Consider the following 18,305-nt stretch of genomic DNA (forward strand, 5'->3'; position numbering starts at 1 on the left):
TTTCACACCAAATTGTCTAATTTTGGAAATTGTTCCAACATGGCCATAATGAATTTTGCTGAAATTTTGTGTGAACATTTGCACATGTGCCCAATGAACAGGATTATTAATTCAGTAGTTCAGGCAATATAGTCATTTGTTTGACCCCATAGCGCAACTCTCAACAGTGCATGTGTGAGTTTTTGGCAACTTTATGACATAATATATCTGGTAATATTTTCTTGACAGAAACAAAAGTAGGTCATCTTGTACAACTCTTTGCACTCTCTTAAGTAAAATGATAAAAGCGATTGGCAGATATGGGTTACTTAAAGCAAAGTCGGTCATAAGGACGGGTGCTCGAAAAAAAATGTGAAATTTAGCTTCTTATTTATCCAGAAGTAATTGTAAGATACACTTGAAACTTCATACCTAATAAATTACCAATACAACTTTCCAATAGTTTTCAAATTGAGTGCACAAATTGATGATTTTTACAAAAATGTCAAAAATGGCTATATTTGATCTACTTTTACAAAAAACAGTCTTCTGCAAACTCTTTTAAATCATTTTCATTAGAGAGACAAAGTTCTAAATTACCTAAAAAAAAAAAAAAACTGTATTTGGTTTTTCGATGCAAGCATGTAAGGCCCTGGAATGACAAGGTGGAGGTGCATTGAAAATGTGCCCATATTCCGCTGGTACTCAAGTTGTATCTGGTATCTCTTATTAAGTTCTACTATTGTTTAGTACCCTCTGTGGAAAATAATGTTGAAACTCCTGATGACTAGGAAATGAGCTTAAGTCACAAAAACTGCAAGTAAGTACAGTAGTCTTTTTTTGTTTTCTTAGACATCTCTACAGCATTCAGCTCTACAAGGTACTTTTTATAAAAAAAAGTGAAATGGAATAAGGAATCAAACATGAAGTATAATTTTCTCTTTTTTGTGGATCTAATAATTTGAGGTAATCAAATTTTAGAAGTGTAATTTTTTGGGTTCTGTCTTCCCAAGCAGTCCCATCAATGAAATTATCTGGCCGGCAGTATAGTTTTCCTCTTGACATTCTACAGCACTTCCCCCATGAACCATGGACCTTGCCGCTGGTGGGGAGGCTTGCGTGCCTCAGCGATACAGATGGCCGTACTGTAGGTGCAACCACAACGGACGGGTATCTGTTGAGAGGCTAGACAAACTTGTGGTTCCTGAAGAGGGGCAGCAGCCTCTTCAGTAGTTGCAGGGGCAACAGTCTGGATGATTGATTGATGTGGCCTTGTAACAATAACCAAAACGGCCTTGCTGTGCTGGTACTGCGAACGGCTGAAAGCAAGGGGAAACTACAGCCGTAATTTTTCCCGAGGGCATTCAGCTTTTCTGTATGGTTACATGATGATGGCGTCCTCTTGGGTAAAATATTCCGGAGGTAAAATAGTCCCCCATTCGGATCTCCGGGCTGGGACTATTCAAGAGGACGTTGTTATCAGGAGAAAGAAAACTGGGGTTCTATGGAGTGAAGCGTGGAATGTCAGATCCCTTAATCGAGCAGGTAGGTTGGAAAATATAAAAAGGGAAATGGATAGGTTAAAGTTAGATATTGTGGGAATTAGTGACGTTCGGTGGCAGGAGAAACAAGACTTTTGGTCAGGTGAATACAGGGTTATAAATACAAAATCAAATAGGGGTAATGCAGGAGTAGGATTAATAATGAATTAAAAAATAGGAGTACGGGTAAGCTACTACAAACAGAATAGTGAACGCATTATTGTGGCCAAGATAGACACAAAGCCGATGCCTACTACAGTAGTACAAGTTTATACGCCAACTAGCTCTGCAGATGATGAAGAAATTGATGAAATGTATGATGAGATAAAAGAAAATATTCAGATAGTGAAGGAAGACGAAAATTTAATAGTCATGGGTGACTGGAATTCGAATGTAGGAAAAGGGAGAGAAGGAAACATAGTAGGTGAATATGGATTGGGGGTAAGAAATGAAAGAGGAAGCCGTCTGTTAGAATTTTGCACAGAGCATAACTTAATCATAGCTAACACTTGGTTCAAGAATCATAAAAGAAGGTTGTATACATGGAAGAATCCCGGAGATACTAAAAGGTATCAGATAAATTATATAATGGTAAGACAGAGATTTAGGAACCAGGTTTTAAATTGTAAGACATTTCCAGGGGCAGATGTGGACTCTAACCACAATCTACTGGTTATGAACTGCAGATTAAAATTGAAGAAACTGCAAAAAGGTGGGAATTTAAGGAGATGGGACTTGGATAAACTGACTAAACCAGAGGTTGTACAGAGTTTCAGGGAGAGCATAAGGGAACAATTGACAGCAGTGGGGGAAAGAAGTACAGTAGAAGAAGAATGGGTAGCTCTGAGGGATGAAGTAGTGAAGGCAGCAGAGGATCAAGTAGGTAAAAAGATGAGGGCTAGTAGAAATCCTTGGGTAACAGAAGAAATATTGAATTTAATTGATGAAAGGAGGAAACATAAAAACGCAGTAAGTGAAGCAGGCAAAAAGGAATACAAACGTCTCAAAAACGAGATTGACAGGAAGTGCAAAATGGCTAAGCAGACATGGCTAGAGGACAAATGTAAGGATGTAGAGGTGCATATCACTAGGGGTAAGATAGATACTGCCTACAGGAAAATTAAAGAGACCTTTGGAGAAAAGAGAAGCACTTGCATGAATATCAAGAGCTCAGATGGAAACCCAGTTCTAAGCAAAGAACGGAAAGCAGAAAGGTGGAAGGAGTATATAGAGGGTCTATACAAGGGCGATGTACTTGAGGACAATATTATAGAAATGGAAGAGAATGTAGATGAAGATGAAATGGGAGATATGATACTGCATGAAGAGTTTGACAGAGCACTGAAAGACCTGAGTCGAAACAAGGCCCCGGGAGTAGACAACATTCCATTAGAACTACTGATGGCCTTGGGAGAGCCAGTCATGACAAAACTCTACCATCTGGTGAGCAAGATGTATGAGACAGGCGAAATACCCTCAGAGTTCAAGAAGAATATAATAATTCCAATCCCAAAGAAAGCAGGTGTTGACAGATGTGAAAATTACCGAACTGTCAGTTTAATAAGTCACAGCTGCAAAATACTAATGCAAATTCTTTACAGACGAATGGAAAAACTGGTAGAAGCCGACCTCGGGGAAGATCAGTTTGGATTCCGTAGAAATGTTGGAATACATGAGGCAATACTGACCTTACGACTTATCTTAGTAGAAAGATTAAGGAAAGGCAAACCTACATTTCTAGCATTTGTAGATTTAGAGAAAGCTTTTGACAATGTTGACTGGAATACTCTCTTTCAAATTCTAAAGGTGGCAGGGGTAAAATACAGGGAGCGAAAGGCTATTTACAATTTGTACAGAAACCAGATGGCAGTTATAAGAGTCGAGGGGCATGAAAGGGAAGCAGTGGTTGGAAAGGCAGGAGACAGGGTTGTAGCCCCTCCCCAATGTTATTCAATCTGTATATTGAGCAAGCAGTAAAGGAAACAAAAGAAAAATTCGGGGTAGGTATTAAAATCCATGGAGAAGAAATAAAAACTTTGAGGTTCGCCGATGGCATTGTAATTCTGTCAGAGACAGCAAAGGACTTGGAAGAGCAGTTGAACGGAATGGACAGTGTCTTGAAACGAGGATATAAGATGAACATCAACAAAAGCAAAATGAGGATAATGGATTGTAGTCGAATTAAGTCGGGTGATGCTGAGGGAATTAGATTAGGAAATGAGACACTTAAAGTAGTAAAGGAGTTTTGCTATTTGGGGAGCAAAATAACTGATGATGGTCGAAGTAGAGAGAATATAAAATGTAGACTGGCAATGGCAAGGAAAGCGTTTCTGAAGAAGAAAAATTTGTTAACATCGAGTATAGATTTAAGTGTCAGGAAGTTGTTTCTGAAAGTATTTGTATGGAGTGTAGCCATGTATGGAAATGAAACATGACGATAAATAGTTTCGACAGGAAGAGAATAGAAGCTTTCGAAATGTGGTGCTACAGAAGAATGCTGAAGATTAGATGGGTAGATCACATAACTAATGAGTAGGTATTGAATAGAATTGGGGAGAAGAGGAGTTTGTGGCACAACTTCACGAGAAGAAGGGACCGGTTGGTAGGACATGTTGTGAGGCATCAAGGGATCACAAATTTAGCATTAGAGGGCAGGGTGGAGGGTAAAAATCGTAGAGGGAGACCAAGAGATGAATACACTAAGCAGATTCAGAAGGATGTAGGTTGCAGTAGGTACTGGGAGATGAAGAAGCTTGCACAGGATAGAATAGCATGGAGAGCTGCATCAAACCAGTCTCAGGACTGAAGACCACAACAACAACAACATTTCTACAGCAAATTAGTGATACCTGTACAAAATTCAAGTAGCTTGAAGTAAACCTAAGCTTAGGATTCTAAAAGAGACCGCTTCTAGGTTCAGCCTCTGACCCTTATAGAAATGTATCATCAACTTGGGATCCTGTGTAAAGAAACCCTTGTCAGATTAAGGAATCTGTGGTAAAGAAACTCAATTGTGGTGTCTGTTCCACAGCTGTCAGTTTGGTCCTTATGGTGATTGGGGATGCTTTTTTTTTCTCTCATTTTAAAAGGGACTGGCAGTGGCAGAGCCACTCTGGACCATACCAAGACATTTATATGATTTGTCATGTGTAAAATAGTGTTCCACATTAACTGCAAACTATGCGTTACTGTACGTTAACTTAAACCAGAAACTAGCATGTCAATAGCATTACACAGTAAAAATATGTACTAATCATTCTCTATAACACAAAACCATTTCAGAAAGTATCATGAAGACTGCTGTGAGCTTCACCAAAATATACACAATGTGACAGTGGTGTAAAACCAGCAGGTTGTTTACATGATGTGTACTGCAGCTGTTATGCAACAGTTTTCCTACCATGATCTCCACTGCTTTGGTAATGCACATTCATGGGGAAATTTACAACCAGTTTGATTTTGTAGTTATAGCAAAAAAATAGACTGAAATATGTCACAATGAATCGTGACAGAAGACTGCAATGTTTTGAAGTTTTTCAAGTTATTTGATCTTTATCTCATTTCCTAGACATCACGACTTTTATATTGCCTTCCTCAGAGAGTACTTAACAATAGTAGAACATAATAAAAGATGTCATATTTAATTTGAATACGAGCAGAATGTGGGCCCATTTTCAATGCGCCTCCACAATGTCGTGGTTATTTATGGCCTTATATGCTTGGATTGCAAAACCAAATATAGCTTTTCAGATGGTTTAGATACGGTGTTTCTAATTAAAATGGTTGAAAAGAATTTGCAGAAAACACTTTTTTCTAAAAGTGAGCCAGAAGCAACCAATTGTGACATTTTTAGAAAAATCGTCAACTTTACTCAGTTTGTAAACTGTTGGAGAGCAGTAGGAAGATGAAATGTTATATTTTAAGACCTTATATTGGTAAGTTATTACGTGCAAGGTTTCAGGTGTATCCCGTAATTAATTCTGGAGGTGTAAGAAGCTAAACATCACATTTGTTTTTATTTTGAGTGTCTATGTTTTTTGTTAACCTTGCTCAAATTATCTGCACGCAAATCGCTCAAGAAATCTTTTTTTATTATTTCACTTAAGAGGGTGCAAAAAGTTGTACAAGATGCTCTAGTTTCGTTTCTTCCAAAAAAATGTTACCGAAGATATTGTGTCTCACAATTTGCTGAAAATTCAAGGTGTATTGTTGATAGCTGTGCTATGGGGTCAAACAAATGACTATATCTCTGGAGATACTGAATTAATAATCATGAAACTTTAACAATGTTCGCTGGGAACATGTGTGATTGTTCATACAAAATTTCATAAAAATCCATGAGGGTATTGTGGCAACATCTAGGTCACTTGTCATGGAATGACCTCTATGATTTTCTTACTTGGTGCTTTCTTTAAAGGATGAAACTTTATAAGCTTAGAAAATAAATCAACCATGACAAATGTATAGCTGTAACCCACTTTAGCTTTGGTTAGTTGCTCAAACAAGTAATTCACACTAGTTCCATCTGTCTTTTTCGGAGTAACACTCTGTGAATATCCTTTATGTTTTTGATAGCAGCCTTTTACACTTTGGCACCTACTACAAGCAGCTAAACACTTTCTAATTGTCCTAGCATATGCTTCCTAAACTTGCCTGTTATGCATCAAAGTCCTCTGTCACCATTTTTGCATCAGCACAACACAAATGATACTAATCTAGCTGGTTGTGGCTCCACTATGAAAGCCAGGGATCTGGACCATGGAAGAGACTCGATGTGTGGGTATATCTATGGGGGAGCAGAGAGTCTGAAAACCACATAGAAATGAGCAAAGAGAAGGCCACAATATGTGACCAGTAAGAATGATAACAAGTAGTACATAGAACCAGAGGCACAACACGAATGTGAAGGCCAGATCCGAGTCAGTTGATATCAGTGTAAGACCTTGTGACAACACTCACCTGCTTCGTTTCTTTGTTGTCATCGGTGTCGATGTACTGCATTGCTACTCTGGCTTAAAAATGGGTTGTGGAAGTGCAACTACTGTGTACTGGAAATGATGTAGCCGACCGATGCACAGTTCTGTTTCATAGTCTTTTACATTCACTGTTCAACCCTCCCCCCCCCCCCCCCCACACACACACACCTCAATATTACACAGTTATATGGTCAGTGCACTATCGTTTAACTTTCCATAAGCCTCATTAAGAGTTAGCAGGCGAACATCCACATACTGCTACAACAGTTTGCTATTGAACATCTGTGAGCAGTAATAACTTAACCACAAGGTTCATAGTTCTTGGAAGAATGGAAAGGTACGTATGGAGCAGACACTGTCATTGTTTTTACACATGGCCTAATTGTTTAACACTTATTCCACAGTTAAGATGAAGAATTGTTGTTGTTCTAACCAACACAGGTTATTCGTTAGAAACTCAGCTGTGGACTGACTGTCTTGTGACCAAAAATCAGGCCCTTATATATCCTCACAATAATAGGCACTGTAACTACACGTTGTTCGAAGTTTAATTTACAGAAATTACAATTGAAACTTAACTCATTAAATTAACTGAATACATCGAAAAATTGGTTCTTTTTAACAGTTTCCTCTACTACAAGGGATAAGCCGAATTATTTGTTTAAGTAATGAAATTAACAAATATAAGTACACAAACAATACTTCTGACAAAACTGTTAATTACTTTGGAATTAATTAAGGGCTGGCTTTGCTAACATGTTTTCGAATAGAGCCAAATAGATCCTTTAAGATTACAATTAGTTGTTCCCCCAAATGCTTAAAATTAGTATAGAATTTATATTTGTTTATATGTCAACAATAGAATTTAAGTTATGAGACAATTATTGATTTCACCCTATAACAAAAGATACTAACTAGGAATAGTCTAAATAAATTAGGAAATCAATTACATACATAAAACTAAGCACAAAATTAGATCTGGTGTTATTTTCTTTAAAACTGAGGGCCTATGTTTCTCTTTTATGAAAATGCAGGTTATACTCACATATGTTAATGCTAATTATTTAAAAATGAAAAAAATGAAGTTTAAGGAGGCAGGTGGCAAAACAAGAGGGAAGTAATATTATCCCACCTGGCTTCGTCACATCACCCCCTCATAGGATTGACTAGATAGATATTGCAAATAGCTAACTGGGCAATTCAGTAACCACAAGTGACTCCAGAAATCAGGTTTAAAATCAACACACAAAAAATATAACATAAGAAATCTTATCAAAACTACAGTACATGTGTCTTTTCAAATTTCTGCTTATGTGAACTGGCCATACGAAAATCCTCATACAAAATAATTACATACAGTGTATTATTGTACAATATCACAAAATGAACCATGAACCATGGACTTTGCCGTTGGTGGGGAGGCTTGCGTGCCTCAGCGATACAGATAGTCGTACCGTAGGTGCAATCACAACGGAGGTGTATCTGTTGAGAGGCCAGACAAATGTGTGGTTCCTGAAGAGGGGCAGCAGCCTTTTCAGTAGTTGCAGGGGCAACAGACTGGATGATTGACTGATCTGGCTTTGTAACACAAACCAAAACGGCCTTGCTGTGCAGGTACTGCAAACAGCTGAAAGCAACGGGAAACTACAGCCATAATTATTCCGGAGGGCATGCAGCTTTATGTATGATTAAATGATGATGACGTCCTCTTGTGTAAAATATTCCGGAGGTAAAATAGTCCCCCATTCGGATCTCCGGCAGGGACTACTCAGGAGGATGTCGTTATCAGGAGCAAGAAAACTTGCATCCTACGGATCAGAGCATGGAATGTCAGCTCCCTTAATCATGCAGGTAGGTTAGAAAATTTAAAAAGGAAAATGGATAGGTTAAAGTTAGATATAGTGGGAACTAGTGAAGTTCGGTGGGAGGAGGGTCAAGACTTTTGGTCAGGTGAATACAGGGTTATAAATACAAAATCAAATAGGGGTAATGCAGGAGTAGCTTCAATAATGAATAGGAAAATAGGAATGTAGGTAAGCTACTACAAACAGAATAGTGAACGCATTATTGTGGCAAAGATAGATACGAAGCCAACGCCTACTACAGTAGTACAAGTTTATATGCCAACTAGCTCCGCAGATGACGAAGAGATTGATGAAATGTATGATGAGATAAAAGAAATTATTCAGATAGTGAAGGGAGACGAAAATTTAATTGCCGTGGGTGACTGGAACTCAATAGTAGGAAAAGGAAGAGAAGGAAACATAGTACATGAATATGGAATGGGATTAAGGAATGAAAGAGGAAGCCGCCTGATAGAATTTTGCACAGAGCATAACTTAATCATAGCTAACATTTGGTTCAAGAATCATACAAGAAGATTGTATACATGGAAGAAGCCTGGAGATACTGGAAGGTCTCAGATAGATTATATAATGGTCAGACAGAGATTTAGGAACCAGGTTTTGAATTGTAAGAGATTTCCGGGGACAATTGTGGACTCTGATCACAATCTATTGGTTATGAACTGTAGATTAAAACTGAATAAACTGCAAAAGGGTGGGAATTTGAGGAGAAATGTACCTGGATAAACTGAAAGAACCAGAGGTTGTAGAGAGCTTCAGGGAAAGTATTAGGGAACAACTGACAAGAATGGGGGAAAGAAATACAGTAGAAGAAGAATGGGTAGCTTTGAGAGGTGAAATTGTGAAGGTAGCAGAGGATCAAGTAGGTAGAAGGACGAGGGCTAATAGAAATCCTTGGGTAACAGAAGAGATACTGAAGTTAATTGATGAAAGGAGAAAATATAAAAATCCGGTAAATGAAGCAGGCAAAAAGGAATGCAAATGTCTCAAAAATGGGATCGACAGGAAGTGCAAAATGGCTAAGCAGGGATGGCTAGAAGACAAATGTAAGGATGTAGAGGTGCATATCACTAGGGGTAAGATAGATACTGCCTACAGGAAAATTAAAGAGACCTTTGGAGAAAAGAGAAGCACTTGCATGAATATCAAGAGCTCAGATGGAAACCCAGTTCTAAGCAAAGAACGGAAAGCAGAAAGGTGGAAGGAGTATATAGATGGTCTATACAAGGGCGATGTTCTTGAGGACAATATTATAGAAATGGAAGAGAATGCAGATGAAGATGAAATGGGAGATATGATACTGCGTGAAGAGTTTGACAGAGCACTGAAAGACCTGAGTCGAAACAAGCCCTGGGAATATACAACATTCCATTAGAACTACTGACAGCCTTGGGAGATCCACTTCTGACAAAACTCTACCATCTAGTGAGCAAGATCTATGAGACAGGCGAAATACCCTCAGACTTCAAGAAGAATATAATAATTCCAATCCCAAAGAAAGCTGGTGTTGACAGATGTGAAAATTACCGAACTATCAGTTTAATAAGCCACGGCTGCAAAATATTAACATGAATTCTTGACAGACGAATGGAAAAACTGGTAGAAGCCGACTTCGGGGAAGATCAGTTTGGATTCTGTAGAAATGTTGGAACACGTGAGGCAATACTGACCCTATGACTTATCTTAGAAAATAGATTAAGGAAAGGCAAACCTACGTTTGTAGCATTTCGAGACTTAGAGAAAGCTTTTGACAACATTGACTGGAATACTCTCTTTCAAATTCTAAAGGTGGCAGGGGTAAAATACAGGGAACGAAAGGCTATTTACAATTTGTACAGAAACTACATGGCAGTTATAAAGAGTCGCAGGGCACGAAAGGGAAGCAGTGGTTGGGAAGGGTGTGAGACAGGGTTGTAGCCTATCCACCATGTTATTCAATCTATATATTGAGCAAGCATTGAAGGAAACAAAAGAAAAATTCGGAGTAGGAATTAAAATCCATGGAGAAGAAATAAAAACAAGGTTCGCTGATGACATTGTAATTCTGTCAGAGACAGCAAAGGACCTGGAAGAGCAACTGAACGGAATGGACAGTGTCTTGAAAGGAGGATATAAGGTGAACATGAACAAAAGCAAAACAAGGATAATGGAATGTAGTCGAATTAAATCGGGTGATACAGTGGGAATTATATTAGGAAATGAGGCGGTTAAATTAGTAAATGAGTTTTGCTATTTGGGTAGCAAAATAACTGATGATGGTCGAAGTAGAGAGGATATAAAATGAAGACTGGCAATGACAAGGAAAGCGTTTCTGAAGAAGAGAAATTTGTTAACATTGAGTATAGATTTAAGTGTCAGGAAGTTGTTTCTGAAAGTATTTGTATGGAGTGTAGCCTTGTATGGAAGTTAAGCTTGGACGATAAAGGGATCACCAAATTAGTATTGGAGGGAAGCATGGAGGGTAAAAATCGTAGAGGGAGACCAAGAGATGAATACACTAAACAGATTTAGAAGGCTGTAGGTTGCAGTAGGTACTGGGAGATGACAGGATAGAGTAGCATGGAGAGCTGCATCAAACCAGTCTCTGCACTGAAGACCATAACAACAACATCACAAAAATCTACAAGTTATACTTTTAACAAAAAATTAGGCAAAGTTATACTTTTAACAAAAAATTAGGCATCTTCATCATAATTGATGTCCTTTTTGGGTAAACAAAGATTACATTGTAAGATCCATATCACTTTATTACATTGTAAGATCCGTATCACTTTATACAAGTTCTGTCTTGCCTAACAAAAAATTAAACCGCATGGGCAGCAAAAAAGTTAAACTACACTGTGCATTGCAGTTCATGTTTAGATAAAAAATTTCACAGTGTTTAGTAATTATCACAAGCACTTTCACTTTTTCAATGAGCTGTGACACACTTTCTCACCAAGTTGTCCACGCCTTCAACAGGTCTAAGTGGCAGTTAGTAAGGAAACACACTGCGTCAGTTCCCTTGGATGTGGTTCTCCTCTGCCACAGTACATGAAAAAATTAGACAAAATATCCTACTGTAGTACACTTACTTTTACTTCTAACTAAGTTTAAAAAATGGAAATGTTAGTCATTACATCATAAATAAATACATTACATAGTTCTCTAACATTACAATAATTATCACTAAAATTGACTATAGCACGAAACGTGTGGACTAGAAATTTTTTAAAAATCTAATGTACATTACACTATAAAACATTACTCTAAGTCATACTCTAAGTCATAACTGTCCAAAACAGTGCCACTTTTAATATAGCACCTTAGTGTCTAAAATATGTACACTACCTCTAGTAAAAGAACAGAGTCACAATTTAAAAAAACTTAATTACTATTCAAATCATGATTACGGGGATGGAAGTTGTACCAAATCATAGCCCCACTTGTCTACTCAACTCTGAGCACTACTCTCATTCAACCAGAAAATTAAATCCTCACAAAATGTTATCAATTAGTTTACCTGTGAGAATATTCACATCACTCTAGCACCACAGTTATCAGTTCATCGGCAAAATTACTTTCCTTCCTCCCAGTATTACCACTTTAAGCTCATAATTCCTCAGAACACAAATAGAAGTTTTCAGGTAACCTATAGTTCCAATAATGCAGCATTATATGACATGTACCTCACTAAAATATAGCTCTTTCTGTTAAGCTCACATTCCCAGCTGTAGTGTCATGAATTGCACAATATAAACAGTGCCCATTGTTGCCTCGTTTACAATTAGATCATCAATACAGTTACACCACATTTGTTTTTTTACAGTTATCTTTTGCATTACTCAGTTTTGTGTGTCAGCTCCATTATTTTACTTACATTTCTTACCTAGCTAGCTAGTGGATTGCATTCCCAAAACATATCCCTACAGCAGAGACAGGCGCCCTAACCATTAAGACCCTAACATTATCCATTGATTTATTGTTTCATTAACCAATAAGCACCTGCTCTGCTTATCTAAAGCAAAACTGACTCTACTGAAAAACACTCCACAGCAACAGATCCTTATGCTAAGGCAAACTTAACTCTCATTACCGATCTGACGAAATGATCACTCAGAAAAACTATTATTTCACTGTATTCCATCAATTTGCTTGAGATTCCAGCCTGAAGGGTGATATACATACAAATCTTGCTAATACATTCCACACAAATGACTACAGGCAACTAGGTTTAAAATTGTAATTCCTTAATGTTAGAAAAGGCTGTACCATGACATACTTCTGTATGTAGATAGTTATCTCCATATACTGATTGCACAGAACACAAACACTTCTATTGTACCGTCAAACGGGGTGATTTCGGAAGCCGGGGCAAATTCGGACAGTATGGCTTATTTGCTCTTTGCCATTGCATAGAAACAAAGAGTTACTTATTTTTAACGTCCGTGCGCCACTTATTTTAAGCGCAAGATTGCATTTATCACTTTCCACAACTTTTATTTTGTGTCAATTGTTTCCCTAGGTGAATAATTGACGAACAGTCTCAGTGTAAAAAATCCGTGCATTATCGTAAAGTGGAAACTTTCTATTGTTGCGTCGAGTGGGAAGTTATTGTAACCATAATTGTCGACACACTCAGTAGCTAACAGCATTGAGACAATCTCTGGTACAAGTTTGTCGAGTTTCTAGTGCAAGGTTGTAAAATAATGACGGTTTTTGTTAAACTGTGTATTGTTTGGGGTGATTTCAGACAATGCTAAGAATGTATAAGAGCAGGAGAGGTGCTACAGTGCGGTGTAGTTATGACCCGGAACTTTTAGATAAAGCTGTTTGTGATATTCAGAGTGGTAAATTATCGTACAGAAAAGCGTGTGATTTGTAAGGTATACCTAAATCAACCCTACAAAATAAAGTGCAGGAAGCACATCCGAAAAAAATGGGAGGACAGCCAGTGCTAAATAAAGAAGAAGAAGAAATTTTGAAGCGAGGTATCTTGAGGGCTGCACATTGGGGATTTCCCTTGACTAAATTGGGTATTAGGTATTTAGTTAAAGGCTGCCTCGATAAATCTGGCCGAAAAGACAGTCAGAAGATCTTTCTGTTCGCTTAAGCGAAAATATTAAACGAGCTTGTGCAGAAGTGAACAAAGAGACTGTTAAGATATTTTTCTCCAATATCTAGGCAAAGCTGGAAAATCTCCCACCTAGCAACATGATTCACTATGATGAAACCATCATTCCATATCACTTATTCGTAACAATGGGCTACCTTAAAATGTGTAAAATGTCACCAAAATCAAATAAAAAGCAAGTAGAATTTAAAAGAGGCAGTAACTGTCCGAATTCACCCTTTATATACTGTAACTTCGGACAGAGATTTAAAAAACACATGTGTCCGAAATCACCCCAATCCATGGGGTGACTTCTGACGCTTTATTTAACTGCCACAGATAAAGATACCTACACATACACTTTCTGGTTCGGGGATATTTTATTTGCTACTCATATACCCTACCACTTCCATAACAATCAATTTAACAATATATACGAAAGTTACAATCAAAATAACAACAAAACCGTCCAAAATCACCCTGTTTGACAGTACCACAGTGAGCATTAAGACCTCATATTCGAGATGGTTTATATTGCATATTGCCTCTGCTGCTGCACACATGAGCTGATTACTTATTATCCTCCACTTATGCTGACACCTTTCATTTTCTGTTTACCTTACCTCCTTGTTTGAAGGAAATTCATTAACCATGGTACCACTTTACTAATTCTGATTCACTTATAAATTACAGATAGGATAGGAGAAGAGTATAAAAATGAGACACACAGCTGGGGTAAGCATTATCGCCACATAATGAATCCAACACAGAATGTTGAACCCCCTACTTGTTAATTGCACAAGAAATTAGTCCCAAATGTTACATCAATGCTGAGATTTTGAATCACCAAGAAATTGTACTCCAAGAGCTGTCCTGCCAATTCCACAGTTACTAGTACCTCTTGTTTCACACGCTTTGATAGCTTACCAGTAGCACCAATAATTTTTGTTCCAGAAACATACATTACTACTATACCCTCTGCGTTCTTAATAGATTCAAAAAATGCTTGTGAAATATGATTCAGATCACTACTACTGTCTAGTAAACACTTAACATGTATACCTTGTACACTTGCTGTTATTACAAGGTGACACACTTCCTTTTTGCTTGCCATGTGATCTTCTTCATACAACAAATCCTCATTAATCTTTTTTCCTGGAAAAACTATCATCCTGCTAATCAAAATGATTATCAGGCACAGTCAAATGACAGATAGCATGGTCCTCTTCCTCATTAACACTTTGAAACTCTAACTCCTCATTAGGATTAACATAATCCTCCTTTATTCTTTCTTTCCTTAACACATTGCCATCATTATCAATTATAAATTTGAATACCTGATCCTCATCACTACTGGATTTGTCATTGCTATCATCATTACCACTGCTGTCAGAATCAGACCCACTGTTACTTACGCTATGCTTTAGATTTATTACTTCTTCCATGTTTATCTCTATTTCAGTCAATTGTGAATCTACATTTTCATTTAATTTTTCCATTTTTGACTGATGACCTCAGAAGTTCAGTTCCATAGTGCTCAGAGCCATTTTTCCAGTTTTTTCTCTCCCACTACTGCCCACTTGGTTTCTATCTCAGTTTCTGAATAATTTTTAATCTGATTGATTTGATTCTCAAGTTTAACCCTATTTTCAGCAGATTATTTTTCGAAAACCTCCACCTTGCTACTATTGTCATCACAAAGTTTCTCTCTCTGCTCTACAGATTTACTGCTCAATGTTAATTTCTCATTAGTATTATGTACTAGTTTCTTAATACTATTCCTCGCCTCCGAATGTCTTCTTTCAAACTATTTCCATACTATTCAAATGACTCATAATTTGCCTTAACATCGCTTCCACTTTTCCGTCTGCCATACACTTTTGCTCTTGCTCACTTTTGCTTTTAGATTCCTCCTCCTGAACCTCATCCACTTCACTACTGTTTTCATCCATTTCGCTCTTTAAAATAGGACTTTCATAACCATCCTTCAAAGTTACATTCATGCCTGATTAATAATTACTATTGTATACAGAACCAGTCACACTTACGTCCTTCTGTTCATTTAACAACTTAATCTCTATAGCTTTGTCCTCAGTCACTCTGTCTTGTTCATTAAGGTCACTCATTATATATCACTTAATACAAAACAGCTTTTGCAATGAATTACCTTGTTTTTAATCACTCGTCTGCTGCTGCTCCGCTGTGGTTGTCATCTCGGATCTGAATGGCTGTGGCAAGTTGTAATTCTCTCGTCAAGGTGCCTTGTGTATCTCAGTCGGCTGTGTCCACCTGCGTGCTGTTCCTGTACTCAATGGATGCTTCCATAGAACCCACTCACTGATTGGTTCCTATCCTACTGTGGCCATAAAACCCCAGTGCTGATTGGCTGTATTATCTCTTCCATTTAAATCCCTGTAATCTGCTCTAGTTCACACTTCACTGTCACAGTTCATGAGTTCTAGTTTGTTGTGCCCACATACAATAGTCCTCACCTGGGGTACCACATGTGACGACACTCGCCTGCTTTGTTTCTTCATTTGTTGTCCTCGGTGTCAATGTACTGCATCGCTACACTGGCTGAATGGGTTCTTGATGTGCAACTACTGTCTACTGTAAATGATGTAGCTGACCAATGCACAGTTGCGTTTCACAGTCTTTTACTTTCCCTGTTCACAACCCCCCGCCCACCCCAATATTACACAGTTATATGGCCAGTGCACTATTGTTTAGCTTTAACATTAATAGTTAGCAGGCGAACATCTACATACTGCTACAATAGTTTACTATTGAACGTCTACAAGCAGTAAAAACCTAACCACCAGGTTCATTGTTCTTGGAAGAATGGAAAGGTACGTATGGAGCAGACACTGTCATTGTTTTTACACATGGCCTAATTGTTTAACACTTATTCCACCGTAAAGATGAAGCATTGTTGTTGTTCTAACCAACACAGGTTTCTCGTTTGAAACTCAGCTGTGGACTGACTGTCTCGTGACCAAAAATCAGGCCCTTATATATCCTCACAATAATAGGCACTGAAACTATTCATTGTTCGGAGTTTAATTTACAGAATTTACAATTAAAAACTTAACTCATTAAATTAACTGAATATGTCGAAAAATTGGTTACTTAACTCATTAAATTAACTGAATATGTCGAAAAATTGGTTCTTTTTAACAGTTTCCTCTACTACAAGGGATAAGCCAAATTATTTGTTTAAGTCATGAAATTAACAAAGATCAGTACACAAACAATACTTTTGACAAAACTGTTAATTACTTTGGAGTTAATTAAGGGCTGGCTTTGCTAACATGTTTTTGAATAGAGCCAAATAGATCCTTTAAGATTACAATTAGTTGTTCCCCCAAATGTTTAAAATTAGTATAGAATTTATATTTGTTTATAAGTCAACAGTAGAATTTAAGTTACGAAACAAATACTGATTTTAACCTATAACAAAAGATACTAACTAGGAATAGTCAAAATAAATTAGGAAATCAATTACATACATAAAACTAAGTATAAAATTAAATCTGGTGTTATTTTCTTTAAAACTGAGGGCCAACGTTTCTCTTTTATGAAAATGCAGGTTATACTCACATATGTCAATGCTAATTAATTAAACATGAAAAAATGAAGTTTAAGGAGGCAAATGGCAAAATGAGGGGAAGTAAAATTAACCCAGCTTGCTTAAACTGGTGGGCCCAGCGTGTTGCCACTGTCAGGTAATGGTTATGCTCATACAATACTTCGTGCACACCATCCATGATAGATTGTCACACTACTCTACTATGAGAACCACTCCAGCTCTTGGATCGTCCATCAGACCCTGCTCTGCATGTGTATGCTTTTTCTATCCCCAGCATGACCTTCACTCATTCCAGTGTTCTGCCTCCTCACTCCACACCCTATCTATTTCCTCTGCATACACCCCAACCAAGATTGTTAGATGACAGAATCAGAAACAACAGTGGATGTGAGGTGTAGTTGAGTGTTTGTCACCTCTGAAGAAGGTCTTTGTCCTAAAGCTGATGAATTTACCATCTTTTCGTCATGGTTTTCCATTGCTGTATGTTGCCTCTGTTTGGTGAGTAGTGTTTTATCCCTGTGTGCATATCATATTCCATACTGGATTTCCCACAAGTTCATGAGAGTGTTTTATGTTTAGTATTGTTAATACACAGTCCAGCAATTTATTTTGCACTGTGTTCCTGGTTAGTGACCTGGTTATTGCATGGAAAAATTGATCAAACAATGGAAGGAGTAAAGGTAACTATTGCTTTGCAATTGAGGTGTCGAGCAATAAACAACATTTGCCACTTGTAGCTCTTGGACAGTGTCCTTTGGTATTGACCAAAGCAAAGTGAAGAAGAGCTTTACGACTGTTTAGACATTGATGTCCATAAGATACGGAAATGCCTGGTAGGGTAGCCAGATAGGAAATAACGAAGCCTCATTCTCATGGTTGGTTGATGGCATTATAGAATTATTTTAATGTGCAATTATGTAAACAGGAGAGACAGGAGACTGTCGTATGTTAGTCATGAAGGGAACACTTTGGGATGATATGTGTCACTAATGGAAATCATTTTGGCCTATGATCACAAGTCATACTCCTTGTTAAAATATTGCGACTTAGAGCGGGGGCTTGAAATATTTCTCTCATAGACAAGTACATAGTGATCCACCATGTTAGGAATTAAGTTTCTTTTGTATAGTTGCTCATTTGGTTTAATTACCATTGAAACATAGAAATCACATTAATTTTTGTTTTCCATTGAATGTGAAATAAGCCATTTACTCTTGTAAGTAGGTCTATTAATCTGTGATGTAAGCTGTATTAGCTGTTTTC

At 37.6% G+C, this 18,305-nt stretch overlaps 1 protein-coding gene across 8 annotated transcripts in view; it reads left to right on the forward strand.

Annotated features, from left to right (window-relative positions):
* LOC126262725 (alpha-N-acetylglucosaminidase) overlaps positions 1-18,305 on the forward strand; it is a 367,572-nt gene that overhangs the window by 186,160 nt on the left and 163,107 nt on the right. The gene's annotated exons all lie outside the window — the stretch shown is intronic.

The sequence above is a fragment of the Schistocerca nitens genome, chromosome 6, assembly GCF_023898315.1.
Source record: "Schistocerca nitens isolate TAMUIC-IGC-003100 chromosome 6, iqSchNite1.1, whole genome shotgun sequence".
Classification (NCBI taxonomy): domain Eukaryota; kingdom Metazoa; phylum Arthropoda; class Insecta; order Orthoptera; family Acrididae; genus Schistocerca; species Schistocerca nitens.